The sequence below is a fragment of the Seriola aureovittata genome, chromosome 20 (genome assembly GCF_021018895.1).
Source record: "Seriola aureovittata isolate HTS-2021-v1 ecotype China chromosome 20, ASM2101889v1, whole genome shotgun sequence".
Lineage (NCBI taxonomy): Eukaryota > Metazoa > Chordata > Actinopteri > Carangiformes > Carangidae > Seriola > Seriola aureovittata.
Genome location: NC_079383.1, coordinates 15,606,294 through 15,623,935, shown reverse-complemented (window position 1 = coordinate 15,623,935; position 17,642 = coordinate 15,606,294).

The following is a 17,642-nucleotide window of genomic DNA, read 5'->3' as shown; positions in this document are numbered from 1 at the left end:
ACAGTGCAGCATCACCTGATATCTTTAAATTACTTTGAACACGTGTAGGTGTTTAGAAAAAAAAATTGAGCAATTTGTTTTTGGCGGGGAGGGAATAATAGAAATTAAGTTCAAAAGAAAATTTGATTGGACCTGTGTAATCTGATACAGGCTAGTAAATGGTATGAGGGAATCTCATTTTCTGCTCTTGCCTAAGAAATTTTTGCTGTTGTGTTGTAAGAAAACTGGGCCTAATTTGGTAAAAAGCCATTGCTATTTTTAACCAACTAAGCTGCTGCATTATGTTGTCAGAGGTGAAAAGACCGCTAGACTATCCAGCTCTGAATTAAGACTTTTTATGACTCTGCTCCTCCAATTCACCACTGTCCTCTCTTTTAATACAGTATCTCCAAAGTGGTGATGATAAATTCTTCTAGCTCGGGCTTCGGTTTGTAAATTGTCACAAAATAACAATATCAGAGCCCATGGTGACATCTTGAAATGTCTTCTTTTGCCTTTGAATCAGTTCAAAGCCCAAAGATATTCAATTTATTATCATAGAAGACAAAGAAAACCAAAAAAATATTCCCATTTCAAAAACTGGAAAAACTGCTTTAAAAATTACTTAAATGATTATTTGATTATTAGAATAGCTGCTAATCAATTCTGTCAGTCAACTAACTGATTATCATTTCTGCTCTACTTATAGCAAAACTCGAACAGATTTCCTTATGATGGCAAAAACGTTTAGATTAAACGTAAACTGAAAATCTTCCTGATTGAGCCACAGCTCAGTGATTCCTGCATTTCCAAGCGGAGTAGAGTGTAACATTCCATCAAGATTGATGTTTATAGAAGCTGAATTACTTAACTCAAACATACTCAACATACACAAGACTAAATTACAGTGATCGGATTTGTAATTAGTGAATTTCCACTCATATGTGCTCTAACTTGGCCTCTTTCGGCGATGACCCTGAAGGCAAATCAGTTCTGCATTATGAGGCCGGAGATTTTGCAGAATTTTCTCCAAATGAGGCAGTCAAATGTGAGTTTATGATCAGGGTCGCAGACATCCACCCACCACAGAAGGCACTTTTGCAATCTAATGTTTGTCTGCAAACACCAAAGTAACACTTCACCAACAGCCGGGAAAAAGAAAATGATGGTTTCTAAGTAGTTTGTTTCAAACTAATTGGTAATTCTCAGTTCAACTAATCAAGGAAATGTCTTAAGGAAATAGTGTTTCTGAATATGTGGAGATAACCAGCCAGTAAGCTTTTAGCATTTAATTTATTTATGGCCCCACCAAACAAAACCCTGCCACAAACGGAGAGCAGTTCGCTCAGCTGTGTGGTCAGCATGTCCATCCATGGACACATTAATTGTATCCCTATTGTCTTTTTTTTTTCCTCCGCTGCTTTCATCTGATGTTTGGTTCCATTCAGCCCGGCGTCCTCATCAAAGGTCGTGCGGCTCTTCCCCACAGCCAATGGGCATGTTTGATATTCCATTCTTTAAGCCGCATCAAGAAAGAGGGCACTTATAAACTGAAGCATGTGTGACAATCTCTGCGGCATCATGGCAGAGAGACCCAGAGAGGGTCTCTCACTGTCAACTTTTTTTGTCCACCAATTTAGAAAATGTCATTATTTTGAGTAAGAAACCCAGCTATGATGTTTACTGTTTTCTGTAACCTTATCCTGGTACAGCTTATGTTAAGAGTTTTTAAAGTGTGCATCAGGATTTTCTTTTTTTGAAGAAAGACTGATCAAATGTGGCCTCAAAAACACACAAATAGTATTTGGATAATATTTGTTAAAATGTTTTGGGTTGATTTGGAATTTATGAAAATCAGTTTTGAAGATTCTGCTCAATAATTTCATTAAAGAGATTTTCAATATAAAATGATTTTTATGTCAGATTTTCCATATAAAAGCTATGAACCACTGTGCCACCTTCTGGTACAGCAGATTTCTCTGTCATGTCACGTTCTCAGTGTGAAGTGAGTATTTGCTGCCCCCTTTGGGTCATTAATGTAAAGTGCACACTTTGCAAATGATAACTGTTTTCACATTTAAGTTAGACCCATGGATAAATGGTCAGATATTGTGACTGTGAAATGAATAATACACAAGTTGGGTTTTCTTTATTGTGTTTTTTCACCAAATGAAAACAGATTTTGCAGAAAGCTTTCATGGTGATGTCAGTTGTGAAGTTTTTGCTTGATCTTCACCTCTGGTTGGCACACTGTCACACAGCCCTCAAAGTTCAGATAGGGCTCCATAGCAAGAGGTTTGCTTGACTCCTCCGTATACAAACATGAAGAGATCAAATGGATCAGACTCATGATGGTCATCATGAGCATAAAAAACCCTAAAGATCATGAAAGTCAGGGTAAATGTCGACAATAAAAATACAAATGTGACTGATAAATATGCATTCACCACTCTCTTTTAGGATCTTACCGCAATAGACTGTGTTTGCAGTGAATTCATGGGCACGATAGCTTCTGGTAAACATTGCACCCAGGCCCAGAATGAGAATGGTGTAAACGCCGAAGGTATAGCGCAAGTGCTTGGTTAACAGGAAGCTCTGCAGGATGAACCTGAGGGGCGCAAAATGTGTTTTCAGTCATTTCCGTCCATAATTCTGCTTTACAACCAAAACACAAAATCAAATATTAGACATGCCTTTAAATCTCCAGGGTTTCTGCTCTTACCAGGTTAAAGTGCACAAGGAGATGATGGCGAGCACGATGGTGCTGACCAGTGGGTCCGGTACACCAGCTTTGTACTTAAGCACAATACCAAAACCGACCACAGCGTTCAAGAGAGACCACCAGGCAAACACTGCCAATCCGTTCTGGGTCTGCCACAAATGAATAAATCACATGTGTTCATGTAGAGATATCTCTAAATTCACACAACTGATGATGGTGAAATGGTAAATTTGACCTCACCAGGTATCGTGTCCACGAAATCACACTGGGGTTGTTGACGGCTAGCCAGGCTTTGTGCTTGCTGAGGTTAGAGTAGGACATGTAGAGCATGTAGAAGCTGAGGGCTGGTAGAATCCATCTGAGTAAGACAGCTCCATATATATTGCTGTGGAAAACAACAGCAGCTTTAAATGCTTATGGACGTATTTCTTTGTGAGAGTCAATGTTGCTGCAGTTGTGTGTGCTACCGGATAAAACAACATTGTGCATAACTTACTGGCTGTCCCATAGAAGCATGCTGCATATTCTTGCAACATTAATGACAGTCCACATCAGATAAAATACTGGTGGGTGGATTTCCGGATTGCAAGACTGCGGACCGAGGACATTTCTACAGATGGAGCAGTAAAAGTATTAACTGTAATCACATTATGTAATTGTTTTAGTGGCGGAGTCCGCCATACCTTAGATTCAAATTGCCTTGCTGCGCATACCTACATGACTTTGTTTGGTTGCACTCTAAACAGATATATTAGTTACCATTCTGTTGTATTTAAGCGTTTGCTGGTAAACCATTTTTCTGGTATTGTATTACGTTTTAAAGACGAAATCTTTGGTACCTTTTAAAAAGGCTGACCACTGCCTCCACAAGCCAAGCCTTCGACCAAAAGTCAATCATAATCCAGTAACTTTCCGACCACCAGTCCATAGTCACCTCCAGGGAGAAGGTCTCAGACACATTCCTGAATGAGGTCTGAAACAGAGCTGAAGAAGAAAACAGCTGATCCTCGGTTTGGATTTATGAGAAGCTTCCGGACAGTGACACATTTTAACTGGGATATTAATTGGGTGACATCTATAATCAGTGTTTTGATTTGTTCACAGCAAGTATACACTTGACATTTTATGTGACAGACTACCAGTCTATATTGCAAGTGCAGAAGCTTGTTATATGGCCTTGTTAGTTTAATTGGCTTCCATCCAGGATCAAATGACTGGCAGGGCAAAGGTCGTCAGTAAGATGTGCACAGCAAAAATGTTCTTATTTATGATTCTGATGTATTTAATATATTCTTGCTGTCAAAAAAGTATTTCTCTATAACAATAACTATTCACAACCAAATATGCAGCAATTAAAGCTGAAAAATATATGTATGTGTCATTTATTGTGAGTTAAACACTCATTACTTTAAGATTTAAAAGTACTTTTCTTTTGACTACACACAGTAACATATCACCACGTGGACAAGACCAGCTTATGAAAACCATCAAATTCAGTCCTCTCAAGCTCTGAATATGACTTTTTGGTCTGACAACATGATTGAAATATTCTGTAGAAGTCGAGTCACTCACCGTTGGGCACGCTGCTGTCCTTTGCCAGGCTAAAGAAGATGTCTGAGATCACCTGACTGATGACAGCCAGGGAAATGCTCCAAGCATGTATCACTACATGGTCACTCTTTCTCACTGAGAGGAGAAACATCTTGGACCTCTCCATAGTGTCTACAGCTCAGACTGCTGTGAGACACAATATTTTTCACCACAATCTTATATTTTGGACTTTGCATTGCTGAATTGCTCAATTTTATCTCTTTGATTACACATGTAATGCCCTCTAATCTCCGCCATCTAGTGTGTGTGTGTGAGAGTGTGTGAGAGAGAGAGGAGTGAGTTCTGGTAAGATTCAAAAGTCAATCAACTGCCTCTCCATATTTTATATGATTGCAAACGTCGTGTCTTTGTACTTGTCATTAGGCAAAACTACCAAACTGAATGCAGTTTTATTACAATTAATTGGCTATTAAAGAAATTGTTAGTATCAGCTTTAAATATGTTGTTTCTCTTTGAAGTTATTCTTTCTTAGCGAAAGGTTCAATTGCCTAAATGTGTATTTTCTTAATTAAATGTGCTCCAAGTAAATTTACAAATATTGATGTAAATCCAATTACACAAGAAGATATAATATTCTTCAGATTAATTTTTAAAATTTCTGTCTTAGTCATAATTAATGTCAGCCTTACCGTACATTACTATCATATGCATTTTTGTGATCTTATTTATGTCTACGCCTTTGGCCATTATTTGGCTTTACAGTTATTAAGTACAATTGTAATATCTTTGTGCCTGGAATTCTTTATTCTATTAGATCCCTGATTAAATTCTTTCCTAGCACTCTTAATAACCCACCATTTCCTTAGTGTAATTTCATTTTGTTCTGCAGAGAAAAAGACAACGTTTAGATTTTAAAATTCCTTTGAAAAATTTATCAAGAAATTATACATTATTATTTATTTTTTTACATTTGTTCATTTTGTTTTATGTAAAGACTAATGCAAAATTTTTCAGTATTTACGCATTAATTGTATTTGTTGTAGTATAACCATTTTAAATTTTAAATCAACTGACATTTCCATCCAGAAAAATACGGAAAATATAACATCATTCTAAACAAACGTTCAAAGAAAGAGTTTCCTTTGTGTCAAGGCAATTTCTACCGGTGACATATTGAGTCCATTGTCTTTGTAAAGTGGTCGTTTGTTGTGCTTCCATGCGATCAGAGCAATGCGAGCCACAATTATGATGCAGGAAATGGCCAGGATCACAGCTGAAGAGGAAGGAAGAGATCAGATATAATTTTGAACAGAGAAATTCAATTAATCACCAAGAAGAAAACAGAAAGGTGCTCATTTCCCTCAGTTCAGGTGTCAGACAGTACCTTCAAAGATGTAAATGTAACTTTCAGTAGAGCCAGAGTTGCTCAGGGCGCCTGCCAACCACAGGATTACCACAGGGTAGATGGTCACAATATAACGCACATGCTCATCGAGGTAGAAGTTCTCGAGCAGAAACCTGGGAGACAAAGACAAAAGATTTGGGTTCCTCTGCCCAGGGGAAGACATAAACACCCACCAGCTAAACAACATAACACAGCAGGGAGTCAGGCTCACCACATTAACAGCACCATCAGAAGCAGCAGCAGTGAAAGCATTCCACAGTCACATCTCGATGTTTCTGTCTGATACTGTAAGTAAATCGTCAGGCTCAGCAGAGTGGAGAGGGTCCCCCATGTTGCGTACACTGCTACTCCATTCTGCACCTGATTCAACACAATGGAAGAAGATGTTAAAGCTTGAATGGTTGAAGTGCAAATTCTAGGCCTGAAATGAACAATCATTTCAATTTTTTTTTGATAAATTGGTTAGTCTATAGAATCTCAGACAATAGTGAAAAATGGCGGTGGACCTATTGTTTCAGCTCTACAAGCAGCCCATTTTAAAGCCGTGAGCGGCTTCTGTGGCGTCTGGCAGCGTTAATCCTTCAGCTTTTGGCAGATTCTCTGTAAGCTTCAAATACAGTCTACCGCACAGGATGCCGGTGTGTCACGTGACCATATCTATCACCTCTTCTTTAAGTGAAGTGCAAGGCAAGGAGGGACTGGAAACCAATCTCAAGGTTTGCTATGGCCTAACTTGGGTGCTTCTAGCCTCCTAATCTCAGACCACAGTTGCCTGGTGCACAGACTCTGCAGAGCCAGTGGGACTGAGCACTTTGGTGAGGATTCACTCTTTAGATATGGGTGATGGAGCAGCCAGCAGCTTTGGAACCAGCGGCTGGCTTCTTTAACCTTATAGTTTATCAGCCATGTGCAGTGGGACTTCATGAATGGGAAGCTGTAATAAAATGCGACTTTAAAGGAATAGTTTGACATTTTCCGAAAAACACATTTGCTTTTTCTTGCTTATAGTTAGATGAGAAGATCATTACTTCTTTCATGTCTGTGTAGTAAATATGAAGCTGCAGCCAGGAGATGGTCGGCTTGGTTTAGCATGAAGACTGAGAACAGGGGAAATGCTCGTCCAGGGGAAATGGGTGGCAAGAGAATAGCACCCAGAACTTCTATTTTCTCTCTCCTTTTCCTTCCCTATTAAGTTGAATAAGTTCACATAGTATATTCGAATTTGAATATTCAAATTATACCATTGACTCCACGTCGATGGGGGCCTCACACGGGCGTGTGTTTAGAACTACTATACAGGGCCAAGTTTGAGCGTGAATACAAGTGAAACATACAAAGAAGTGGATACAGAGAAGTCGAAAGAAGCGATCTACTGTATACGTCTGCACTCCTCCATGGCAGGGTTGTATAACTCTGAAGAAGTCATCGTGGCGGCAATGAGTTTCTCCTCCATGTTCACAGTTTTCTAAGTTTCCAACAGTTAAACGCAACAGTGCTTCGTGGTAAACAAGAGACTTCTTCCCTTGGGTGTATTCGGCATGATCATCCACTTACATGATTGGCCTACGCAGTGCCTTGCCCAACCAAGCCGAAGTGTTTCCTCACATGATGTAGTGTCATTTTAGAGAGTGATAAGCTTCAGTAGCTTCCTCTATGTTGGACTCTGTGGCTCTCTATCCCTTCAAACATCAGCTTTATCAATCTTTTCATCTAACTCTAGATAAGAAAGCAAATGACTGTATTCTCCAAAATACCCAACCATTCCTTTAAATACAAAGTTTTATAGGAGATGAAATAAGGAAAGGTTGACTTCAGACTATGACACTTCCTTGGTTATTATGTGTATCACAACATGACCTATAAAAACAATGTATTTCCAAAATGTCAACTTTAATGAGGTAAGAAAAACAGCTGTTTTCAGCTTTATGTCAGTGCATTTTTCTGATGGTTCTTTAATTGGATTGTTTAGGTTAAGAAGTAGGACAATGTTTTCAACCCGTAATGGAAAACCTCTCTGAAAATTGCAAAATCACCAAATCTGGAGATACATGGTTTTCAGTGGACAATGCTGATAGTCGCTGCAATAGGAAGCTGCAATTACAGCTTCCTATAAAGCGGCTTATTATGTATACACCACACAGATCGTGTTATGCCTGAAAATATGGATTATGTTTTCCATAGCAATAAGAATAACATGTTGTTTCCAAATGCAGCGAGAAGAAAATGAAAGCAACTGACAAAGTTAATGTTCAAGTACAATAAAGGTTAAAATTTACCCTACACTTCCACATAAAATGACATTTTAATCTTTACAGTACTCAAACTCAGAGTATCTTAGATTTCTGTCTTTTTCCATTTGAGTTGCCCTTCACTCCAAAGAGCACCTTTGTTTGCTAAATGTGTGAATTTCTGACTGTTTCTGTAAGTCAAAGACATCTGATTGTCTGGCTGACATTCAGCCTCTTTCCTTCCCTGTTTACATGTTATGACCCCCAAAAAAAACCCAAATATATATTTCATCGAGAAATGATAAACAGAAAAGGGCTATGATATAGTTTTACCAATATTCTGAAAAGCCAGAGGTCTGCCTTGTGATATTTGTTCAACCAGGCTCCATAGATCTTCAGTCCATGACAGGAGAAAAAGAGGATAATGTAATTGGTGAGCGTCATTAGTGCTGATATTATCAGCAATGGTAGCAACAACCTGTAGACACATGGAAAAACAAACATTTAAATTATTGTGAACGACAGCATAAAAAAAGAAAAAAGAAAAAAAAAGAAGCTTTTTAGAAATAGAGGAACGTGTCGGTGGACGACCTGAACTTACACACTTACTCTCTGTCAAACAAAAACAGCCATGTAATGTTCAAGCATGTTTTGATGATAATGGCGACATGAAATCCATAGGGTAACACTGCAGGCGTGGTGTACATCCAGTCATAAGCAGTCCTGCGGGGAAGGAGGATACTGTTGTTAGAGGGAGGGCAAATACACCACAGCAAACAAACTGGGCCTTTGGGGAAATAATCGCAATGTCAGAGCAATCTGCAACATATAAAGAGAAAATGACTGCACAGAGGAAGGCTGGTGCCTCTGGAATAGGTGGGGTGAGGATATATAGAAGAGTGATTTGCCACATGCAATAATACAAAAGACAGTTCTGCGGTGTGATGCAGCCATTTAGCATAACCATTGTTGGTAAATTATGTGTGAAAATGATGCAGAAGCCTACCTTCTACAGAGTCCCATTAAAAAGTATATAAACATGGCAAAAACCCAAAGATATGTGAAATCCCAGACAAACAGAGCCCATTCTGCAGGAGTTAAGGGTGTTGAATACTTGAGTGTCACATCTTCTGTGCTCTGCTGGAAAATACCTGAACCAAGATAATCACATTTTATTATATATTTTATACATACCATACTTTACACAACCTTAAACTGATTCAGTTTATCTGACAAATATTCACCTGATTTAGCACCGAATCCTGACAGAGAGTTTAATGTGATCGCGGCTAAAAACGTAAGTAATCCAAGAAACATGAGCACAACTCGGGCTGGGTCGTGGTTTACCATGGTGATGGTCCGAGGGTAAAAGTCCGCAAGAAGATACAACTAGACAAAAAGGGAACAATGCCAACAAAACAATATTTTCTCCTTACATAAGAAAACTGAATCTATGCTTGAAAATACATATCTATGTGCCTGTGTTGTCAGTCTCTCTCACAACAAAGCTAGTCCAGTGTCTGCAGGTCTCAAATAAGTAATGACAGCACCTATCGTAACCTGTCCTGGCAGGATATATTATATATTGTGTCAACCTTTTTTATGACCCTGCACTGAGCATCTGTTATCTTCCTCTGTCATAAACAATCGGTTGTTTAGTTGTTAAAAACAGGGTAAAGAGTAAAGACCAGGGTGTAAAAAAAGAAAATCAGGACATAATTAAAAGAGTGTGAAAGCAAAACCTTTACTTACTCAGCAGGGTGGACTGGATCCTCCGAGACGAGCCTTAATTATAGATGCACTGAGAAGAAACCATCCTTGAATAAAATTTGCAGTCCCCTCTGCTCGTATTTAGTTTGAGCTAGTGCCAGGATGTTCGAGTGTCATTTTCCCTCGGTATACACCAGGTGTGCACCTTTAAAGTAGGCCTGTTTAAAGTTTTAAGTATGGTGTGTTGCCCGCCTTAGAGGCTAAATAAATCTGTTACTTACTCATAAGTTACATAACTTTCTCTGATAATTATATTGATGCTCAAGTGCATTTTTACAGTAAATAAGCAAAACTCTATCTCTATCTACTCTATCAACTTGTATTTGTGTTGTATGACACGAGCAGATATAAGAAGTCTATGGCCTGACCATGTTACATGAATGAATCTGGCAAGCCCTGACGCTCCCAAGTAGTCTCTCTAGTATTCTCCAGGCTAAAGGAAGTGCAGAGGGCAGCGAGTATGTACAAGAGTTGGCATCAGCAGCAGCCAAGTTGGGTCAACTGTCGTGGTTTCTATGGGTTTGTAGTACCGACTGGTCTCAGCAGCAATTCACACAGTTACAGTAAATGCAGAGGGGAAAACTTCATTCAGTCAGTCACCACTTGTACTGCTTAAAGCAAGCGAATGGTTGTCACACAGTACTCAAGTGAGTTTGTAACACTATTTAAGGTTGTAATGCTTTCGTTTCATCTTGCAGGTAGTTTTTGCCAGCGTCAGCCTTAAGAGTATGGACACTGCTTCCTGGAGCCAGTGTGCACCGGTGTAAACTCGATTTGTATCAAACTTGAAAAATACCAGTAGAAAAGATTTTTTTTTTTCTCCAGCTGATTTAAATATATATTAAAGAATAGTGTTTCCATTACTTAGGAACTATAAACATTCTTTTACTGTTTATGTCTGCATTTTTGGGTTTAAGGAAAGTGTAGTTGCTAAAACTTTAGTTCTGTATTGCTGTATGTAATTGACTATAACACACTATAATGCAGTCACTTCAGGTGTTGTGTGTGCAGCTTCCTTCCACACAGTGGCACCACTGCATTATAGTGTGGCAGTGAGGCACTGACACAGTGTATCTGCCTAATGTAATTTTAATTTGCATGTGAAGGCAGCTTGAACGTACAGCTACTGAATCACATGGAGCAGTCTGTTTTCTCCACCTCCACCTCTTCTCTGACCAAAGCTATGTGACAAATCTTCAATAAAATATCATTCTAATATTTTTATTCATACATACATACTGTTTCATAATATCAGACAATCAATTACTGTTTAAACAAATTGTTTCTCTCTGACATTGTGTAGCTGGTGTAGAAATATTTAATCACTTACTATTTCAGCTCTGATATGGAGTTTTATATCTATCTATATATATATATATATATATATATATATATATATTGAATGCTATTTCATAAAAAAGCCAAACCATGTACAGTAGCATCAAAACTTGGCTTAACTGCCTGAAAATCTTAGATTATAACTTTAATGGAGAGTTTTAGTGGCACATGTTTGACCTAACACTGGGACAAAAACAATAACACCACAACGGTAAAAATCCCTTAAAAACAAGCATTCTGTGTCTATGTGTGTCTTTATCCATATGATCCAATTATTCTACTTCTGAGGACTGAGTTTATGTGCAGGCGGGCTGTGACTCGGCAGCCCAGCTGAGGTTCAACCTTTGTAAAGGGAGCACTCGACCCAGGAAATGTCCCCTGCCAGTTCCCTCACCCGGCACCAGATGCTGCCTTGTGGTGTATTGTACTTAAAACACTCAGCAATAATTAATGCAGAGCTCCTCCAGGAGAGCTTGGATTAAAGGCTTTATGGACTTTCACACATAAACATGCAGGATATATACACTGGTCCGCCATCACTTACAACCTCTCAGAGAGCACACACAGGTGAGTCATAACACCTGATACATGTGGGAGAAAATAAAAGCTGTGTATTGATGCTTGTGAACACCAGTGGGTCTTCATGACCATCAAGTCAACAAGCTCTTCCCAGTGCATGAAGCTAAATTTACCACAAGAACACTTAACATCGCTGCTGACTTTACAGCGACACACAGAAGAGTATTTATCTTTATCGCTGATGCTGTAATCCCACATTGTGCCTGGATGACTCTTTCAAGTTGACTGACTGATTGCTGTGACCCGTGCTGCTGGCAGAGGACAAGGCCCAATTTGTCGGCTGCTCATCACCTAATGAATGAAATCATATCCAATTACATGGCCGCCATCTTTGATCACTTACATTATGAGAGATACTATGTGCATGATGGGTATTATAAAAGATCACTGTCACACTGGTAACACATTATGATTCACTTTATGACTCATGCAGGTCTTGGCATCAATGGATTCTCATAGGCTCTCTGCATCACACAGCGATTACATCCAAACACTGTTGAATATTAAAATATTGTCAACCTTATTATGCCTCCGCACCGGAATCAGCCAGGGCTGGAGGCATTATATTTTTGGGTTGTCCGCCTGTCCGTCCCATTCTTGTGAACGCAATAAGCCACGGTGACCTCACAAAACACTATTCAGGCCTTGTGAACTCAGTATCTTGGGAACCCCTCAAGGAACTCTCTTCACATTTGGCACAAATGTTCATTTGGATTCAAGGAAGAACTGATTTAATTTTGGTGGTCAAAGGTCAAGGTCACTGTGACCGCAAAAAAGATGTTTTTAGCCATAACTCAAGAATTCACAGGGCAATTATGACAAAATTTCACACAAATGGTTAATTTTTTATATGACTGATCAAACAGTGATGTAACCTGAAACTAGTCGTGAGTTGCAGAGGCATACACCCACAAAGTGGTAATTGTATTTTTTTTTTTTTTTTGGAATGCCAGCAAGAAAAGCAATTACCTTGAACTGACAGAGACTTAGATAAACAGTTTGTGTTTTGAAATCCTGATCAATCACAGAAGAGAGAAAATATTTGAAAAGATCTTAAATTCAAATAGTCATGCATGCCGACAGCTTCCCTGGCATCGTTTCTGTGCGGAAGAGATTGGACAATTGGGACGGTCCTACAGGAGCCGTTTTGTAATTAGGGACCATGACTAACAAGCTCTGTGTATTTGGACTGTTTACTTCCTCACAGCCCAGGCTATGTGACTTTCACGCTGTATTTGTGGACGACATTTTTGGATCCCTCTGGAAGCAAGTCACCTCCTAATGTCACAATTACACTGCCATGACCAATAGTGGTGGCTGTGCCAACTAGATTACAAATGAGGATGGCAAAGGACAGCAAAGGTGAGAGTGGAGGATATTGGCCTCTAAATGCAATCAAGAGCCCCAGAACAATAATTCAGATGTTATTCGAGAACAGTTGAAACTGTGCAGCCTGCACAATCAAACATTTAAGGAGAACACGTATCCATTTTTCCAGATAAAAGAAGATATTCGGAGCTCAGGAACATGTTCTTGCTCAACAAAAATAGTGAGTTACACAAAAATGAGGTATGCTCGGAAACGGAAAATGATTCATCTCTTTTGGCCAGCAGTAGACACCATATTGTCAGCTTTGATGGAAGTTTCACAGAGATCACATCCAATCTTACTCCCACCTATCCCCACCCCTTCACATAAGACAAGCCATCACAAGAGATAAATCTCCACATATGAAACCACTTTGGTCTGTAAGAGGCTGTCAAAATAATATTTTCATTCCTCCAAAGGACCCTGTTAACCACTGCTGTCCACTGCTGTGCTGTATTATTGCTGAACATCAAGTTTGGACACAATACATAGGATTTTTATTTATTTATTTTTATTTTTTTAGAACTCGGGATTTGTACAGTATAAACCACTACTTTCCTGTCACTCAAACCCTGGGTGCTGCTAGTGGAGTGTGAAGGCTGGAGGTGGGGGATCACAGGAGCCTTCGGACGAGCCAGGTGATGTTGGACTAAATCTGATTTTGGGGGATTTAGAGGCCTGAAGTCACATCTTGTCAACTAGACCTAGAATTGCTATCAGCACTCCTGCTTGAACTTACTGCTGTGAGGAAAAAACAAAAACAGATCACGTCAGACAAATGTGCTGCTACGAGCGTGAAGAATGAAAAGCCTTTTATTGTTGTTTTGACAGTTCAGCTACATGTGTGGCACTATGGAATATTTCTTTATTTTAATGAAAAGCCTTTGAAGGTTCAGGCAGACATTTATTTGTGTTTCTGGTGCTGTCAAAGTCATGCACTAAGTGAAGACTGGTTACTGTTTAGTGGTATTTGATTATTAATTGTTAGTGACTGGCTGTCAGGCAGGTAAAAAAAAAAAAAAAAAGTGGAAAATGAGAAACACTTTCGGGAAAGGTGACAATTTAAAGGAAAAACAAAGTGAATGCAGATGTTTCTATATAAAACGGGTGACTGAATGGTTTGATGAGATTGAAAATGATGTGAATCATATGTTATGGCCTTCACGGTCGCCAGGACACGACCTATTGAACACCCATAGGAGATTTTGGACCAGTGTTAATACCTTTGCTTCCCAACACGAAGGCCAGCACACACCAAGGTAAATCTGAGGGGGCTGTGAGATGACGGGAATGTAAGTAGAAAACATATATATATATACTTCTGCCATAAAAATACAGTCTGTGGTCCAGCCTCACAGAGCTGATAGCGTGGCTGCAACTCAAAGTCTTTTTTCCTTGTCAAGTATTGGCTAATTTTACTTACCAATTATGCAAACAAAACAAGAAACAAAATCCCTCCCTAGTTGAGCAGGTCACAACCAATAGACATATGGTTGATGGCTGATTAATTTTGAAGTCATAAGCCAAAATGTTCTATACCACCATCATCCAAACCCTTAATCAGGGAATATTTTAGGAGAATGGTGTTCATCTGTGGAATAGATTTTTAGAGACGTAGGAGCAGCGAAGCTGTTCTGGCAGCGCGTCACCTCTGTAAAACACTTCTTTTTTAGTTTTTTCCTTTAATTTGTCAGCGTTCTGTATGCATGCATTCATATCCACGTTTCATGTCGAACACAGTGATATCCCAAATGATTGTAAAACTCCTTTCCTTTCATGCAGTTCCACATTCTGTTCGCGCACGGTGTCGATTTTTAAACCTTGTGCTACATCATCTGTCATGTTCAGCTTGGTATTGAGAGTGCAAACCGTGTCTCCTTCAGTTACCCAGCCTGCACTACAAACGATGCAAAACTGAAGCAAACAAAAGGCTAAATAGAGGTAACCTTAATGTTTAATATGCAGGAGACAAAATGGCGGCCTCAAAAAAAAGATGATGACAAGCGCGTGACAAGTCGCTGCAGAGACACTGATGTCAAAAGAAATGAGGTGCACCTTGCAGTCGCTTGGCCCCTGTAGTATGTGTGATGATTAATTGTTCTATTATAAGAAGATGTATCTCATTAAGGTACACATCCTGTAACTGTGCTTATTGTTAATGGTGGATATAGAGTAATGATCCCTCCCTGATATCCCAGCGTCAGAGCTTTCCATCTGAAAACTAACATGTCTGCCCGCAGCAGCGTGTCTCTCATTCACAAGCTTTGCCTCCTATATTTCCATCCTCCATGATTTACTTTCATACCCACACACCCACCCACCCCCGCTCTTTCATCTCTGAATCCAATACTGTCAGTGCTATAAACTCCCAGCAGCAGAATACACGGTGATTTAGTGGCATTGTTAGAGTGTCTCAAATGTGGAATTGCTGAATTCCAGGGAAGCGTGGTTTTGTTTCTCACAAAGGCATGTTTTTTTTTTTCTTCCTGGCACTACCTTTAGGAAACCTCCGTTCTCAGGTATTTTTACATCGTATCATCAATTTGTGTTATTTTGTAATGTAACGTAATAACCATGCCATGTCTAACTACTACAGTTGATTCACAACATTTCCCAGCATCCATTGTGATGTCCACCAGAGATGTGGATGCACTTGTTGCATTCAGTTGCAGTGCGGAGCAATAATGACAATGATTAGAGGAAGATTTTTTTTCTAGTGGCTTGAAAAATAGCCATCCTGTGGCTGCAGTGAATTACGGTCTATTGAAGCCACTGTTGGTAAAGAACTAGACATTTTTCCCTCTTGTAATTGTTTTCAGTGGATATTTTCCTTTCATTTCTTCAGCTTTCTTGAAATCAATTGACACCGGCTGACAGCTGAAACAGTGTGACGGTTTTTTTTAACCACATGGTTTCAATATACATTATTATAAACCTAAAAATGTGGCAAATATATATTGTATTTCCACTTCAATTTTAAAATCATACAGTTCAACAACTGCATTTAAACTGTAATGACTTTCATTCCTGCTTTTTATTTTTCTCTCCCTTGACTGGTTTGTCGAGTGGAAAGATGTCCCCGGTGAATGTGACATGTCTTTTCCAAGGTCACAGTCTTTAGTCAATATGAGAGGAGCCCGTCTGACACCTGTCACTTCAGGTGGGACGTAGTGAATTAAGGAGCTTCACAGAAGGAGAAAGTCGTAGAAAAAGAGAGGGGGGAGGGCAAAGAGCAAGAAAAGCGAAGAGAAAGCTGTGCGGTGAAGCAAAGATAATGTAGTCACTGTTTGGTTCTCTCAGCACCTTCTACCTGTCAGTGAACAGTTCAAGCAGGAATTGCTCTCGCCTGTCTCTACCATAAGGACATGGCAGCTACAGAATGACAACAAGGTGACAGAAAGTAACAACACAATACCAATAGTGCCAATATAAACAGCTCTTTCCCAGGGGCAGGAGTTCTCCCACAGAAATTCAGAGCTGTGCAGTAATGAAAGCCTGCTGGAATGTGTAAAGTGCGCCGTGTCAGGGTTGCACACTGGTTATTAGAGACACCATCCCGAATCTTCCCCATAACTGAAGGGTCAGCGCTTCAATTTGTGAAGCAGCTAGGTGTTCATCTGCAGCTGTGTGTTGCGCCTCAATGTTTCTGAGCAAAAATACTAAACCTCAGCTCGCGTCTGTTAATTTTGCTCACTGCTAAACAATAGAAAGGTTAAGCTGAATGATGGCTTCGTATGTTTCTTCAATCAACAGGAAAATGTATCTACGCCAAACTTGATTACTGATTATTATTTAATCAATGTATCACGCAAAGATGCAAAGCAAAAACAAAAACACCAAAAAAACATGTTGTTTCCCACTGGGATTGTGTGATTTCATATATTAAACAATCAACCTATTCTGTTAAATAATATTTGACAGATCGACTGATTATGAAAAATAATGTTTATTTAAAAAGTTAGTAAGAAAAGTAGCCAATATCTGTGCCTGTACCTGAACATCATGTATGATCTCTGGTTGAGAGGTCTGTTTTTTGCCTTAATATAGAAATATTTTTCCATCTTACTCATCCAGCTGCACTGAAACATTCTCACTTGTGCTGTTCAATATTTAATACTGCCCTATGAATTTCTTTTGTACAGTTTAGGCAAGTGTTAAAAGCACAAGTTCCATACAGAGGGAAACAGGAAGGAGGGCAGTGGCATGAATGTAGGAAATAAAAAGTATAGGTGCTGCCTGTTCTGTTTTGGAAGCTGAAGAGTTGGATTTTCTAAAGTATATTTTTTTTTTGGGCTTTTGTGCCTTTATTGGACAGGATAGTGGAGAGAGACAGGAAATGGGGAGGCAGAGAGAGGGGGAATGACATGCAGTAAAGGCCGTCCGATGCAGGACTCGAACCGGGGCCAACTGCAGCGAGGACTGTAGCCTCTACACATGGGGCGCCTGCTTAGACCACTACGCCACACGACGCCCCAAGAGTTGGATATTCCAAACCCTCGGTGGGGTGAACTGTTGTTTCTACCCATTGCAGTCTGCACGGTCCACACTGTCCACATTAAAACACAGACCTTTCCACTGAACTACATGTAAAGCAAATGGAAAGAGGCCCTTCTAGGCTCTCATGGATGCACTGAAACAGCTTTTCTCAACTGTAGATAATTTACTGATGTTTGATGGCTATTTCTAAGTAATTCTTGAGACA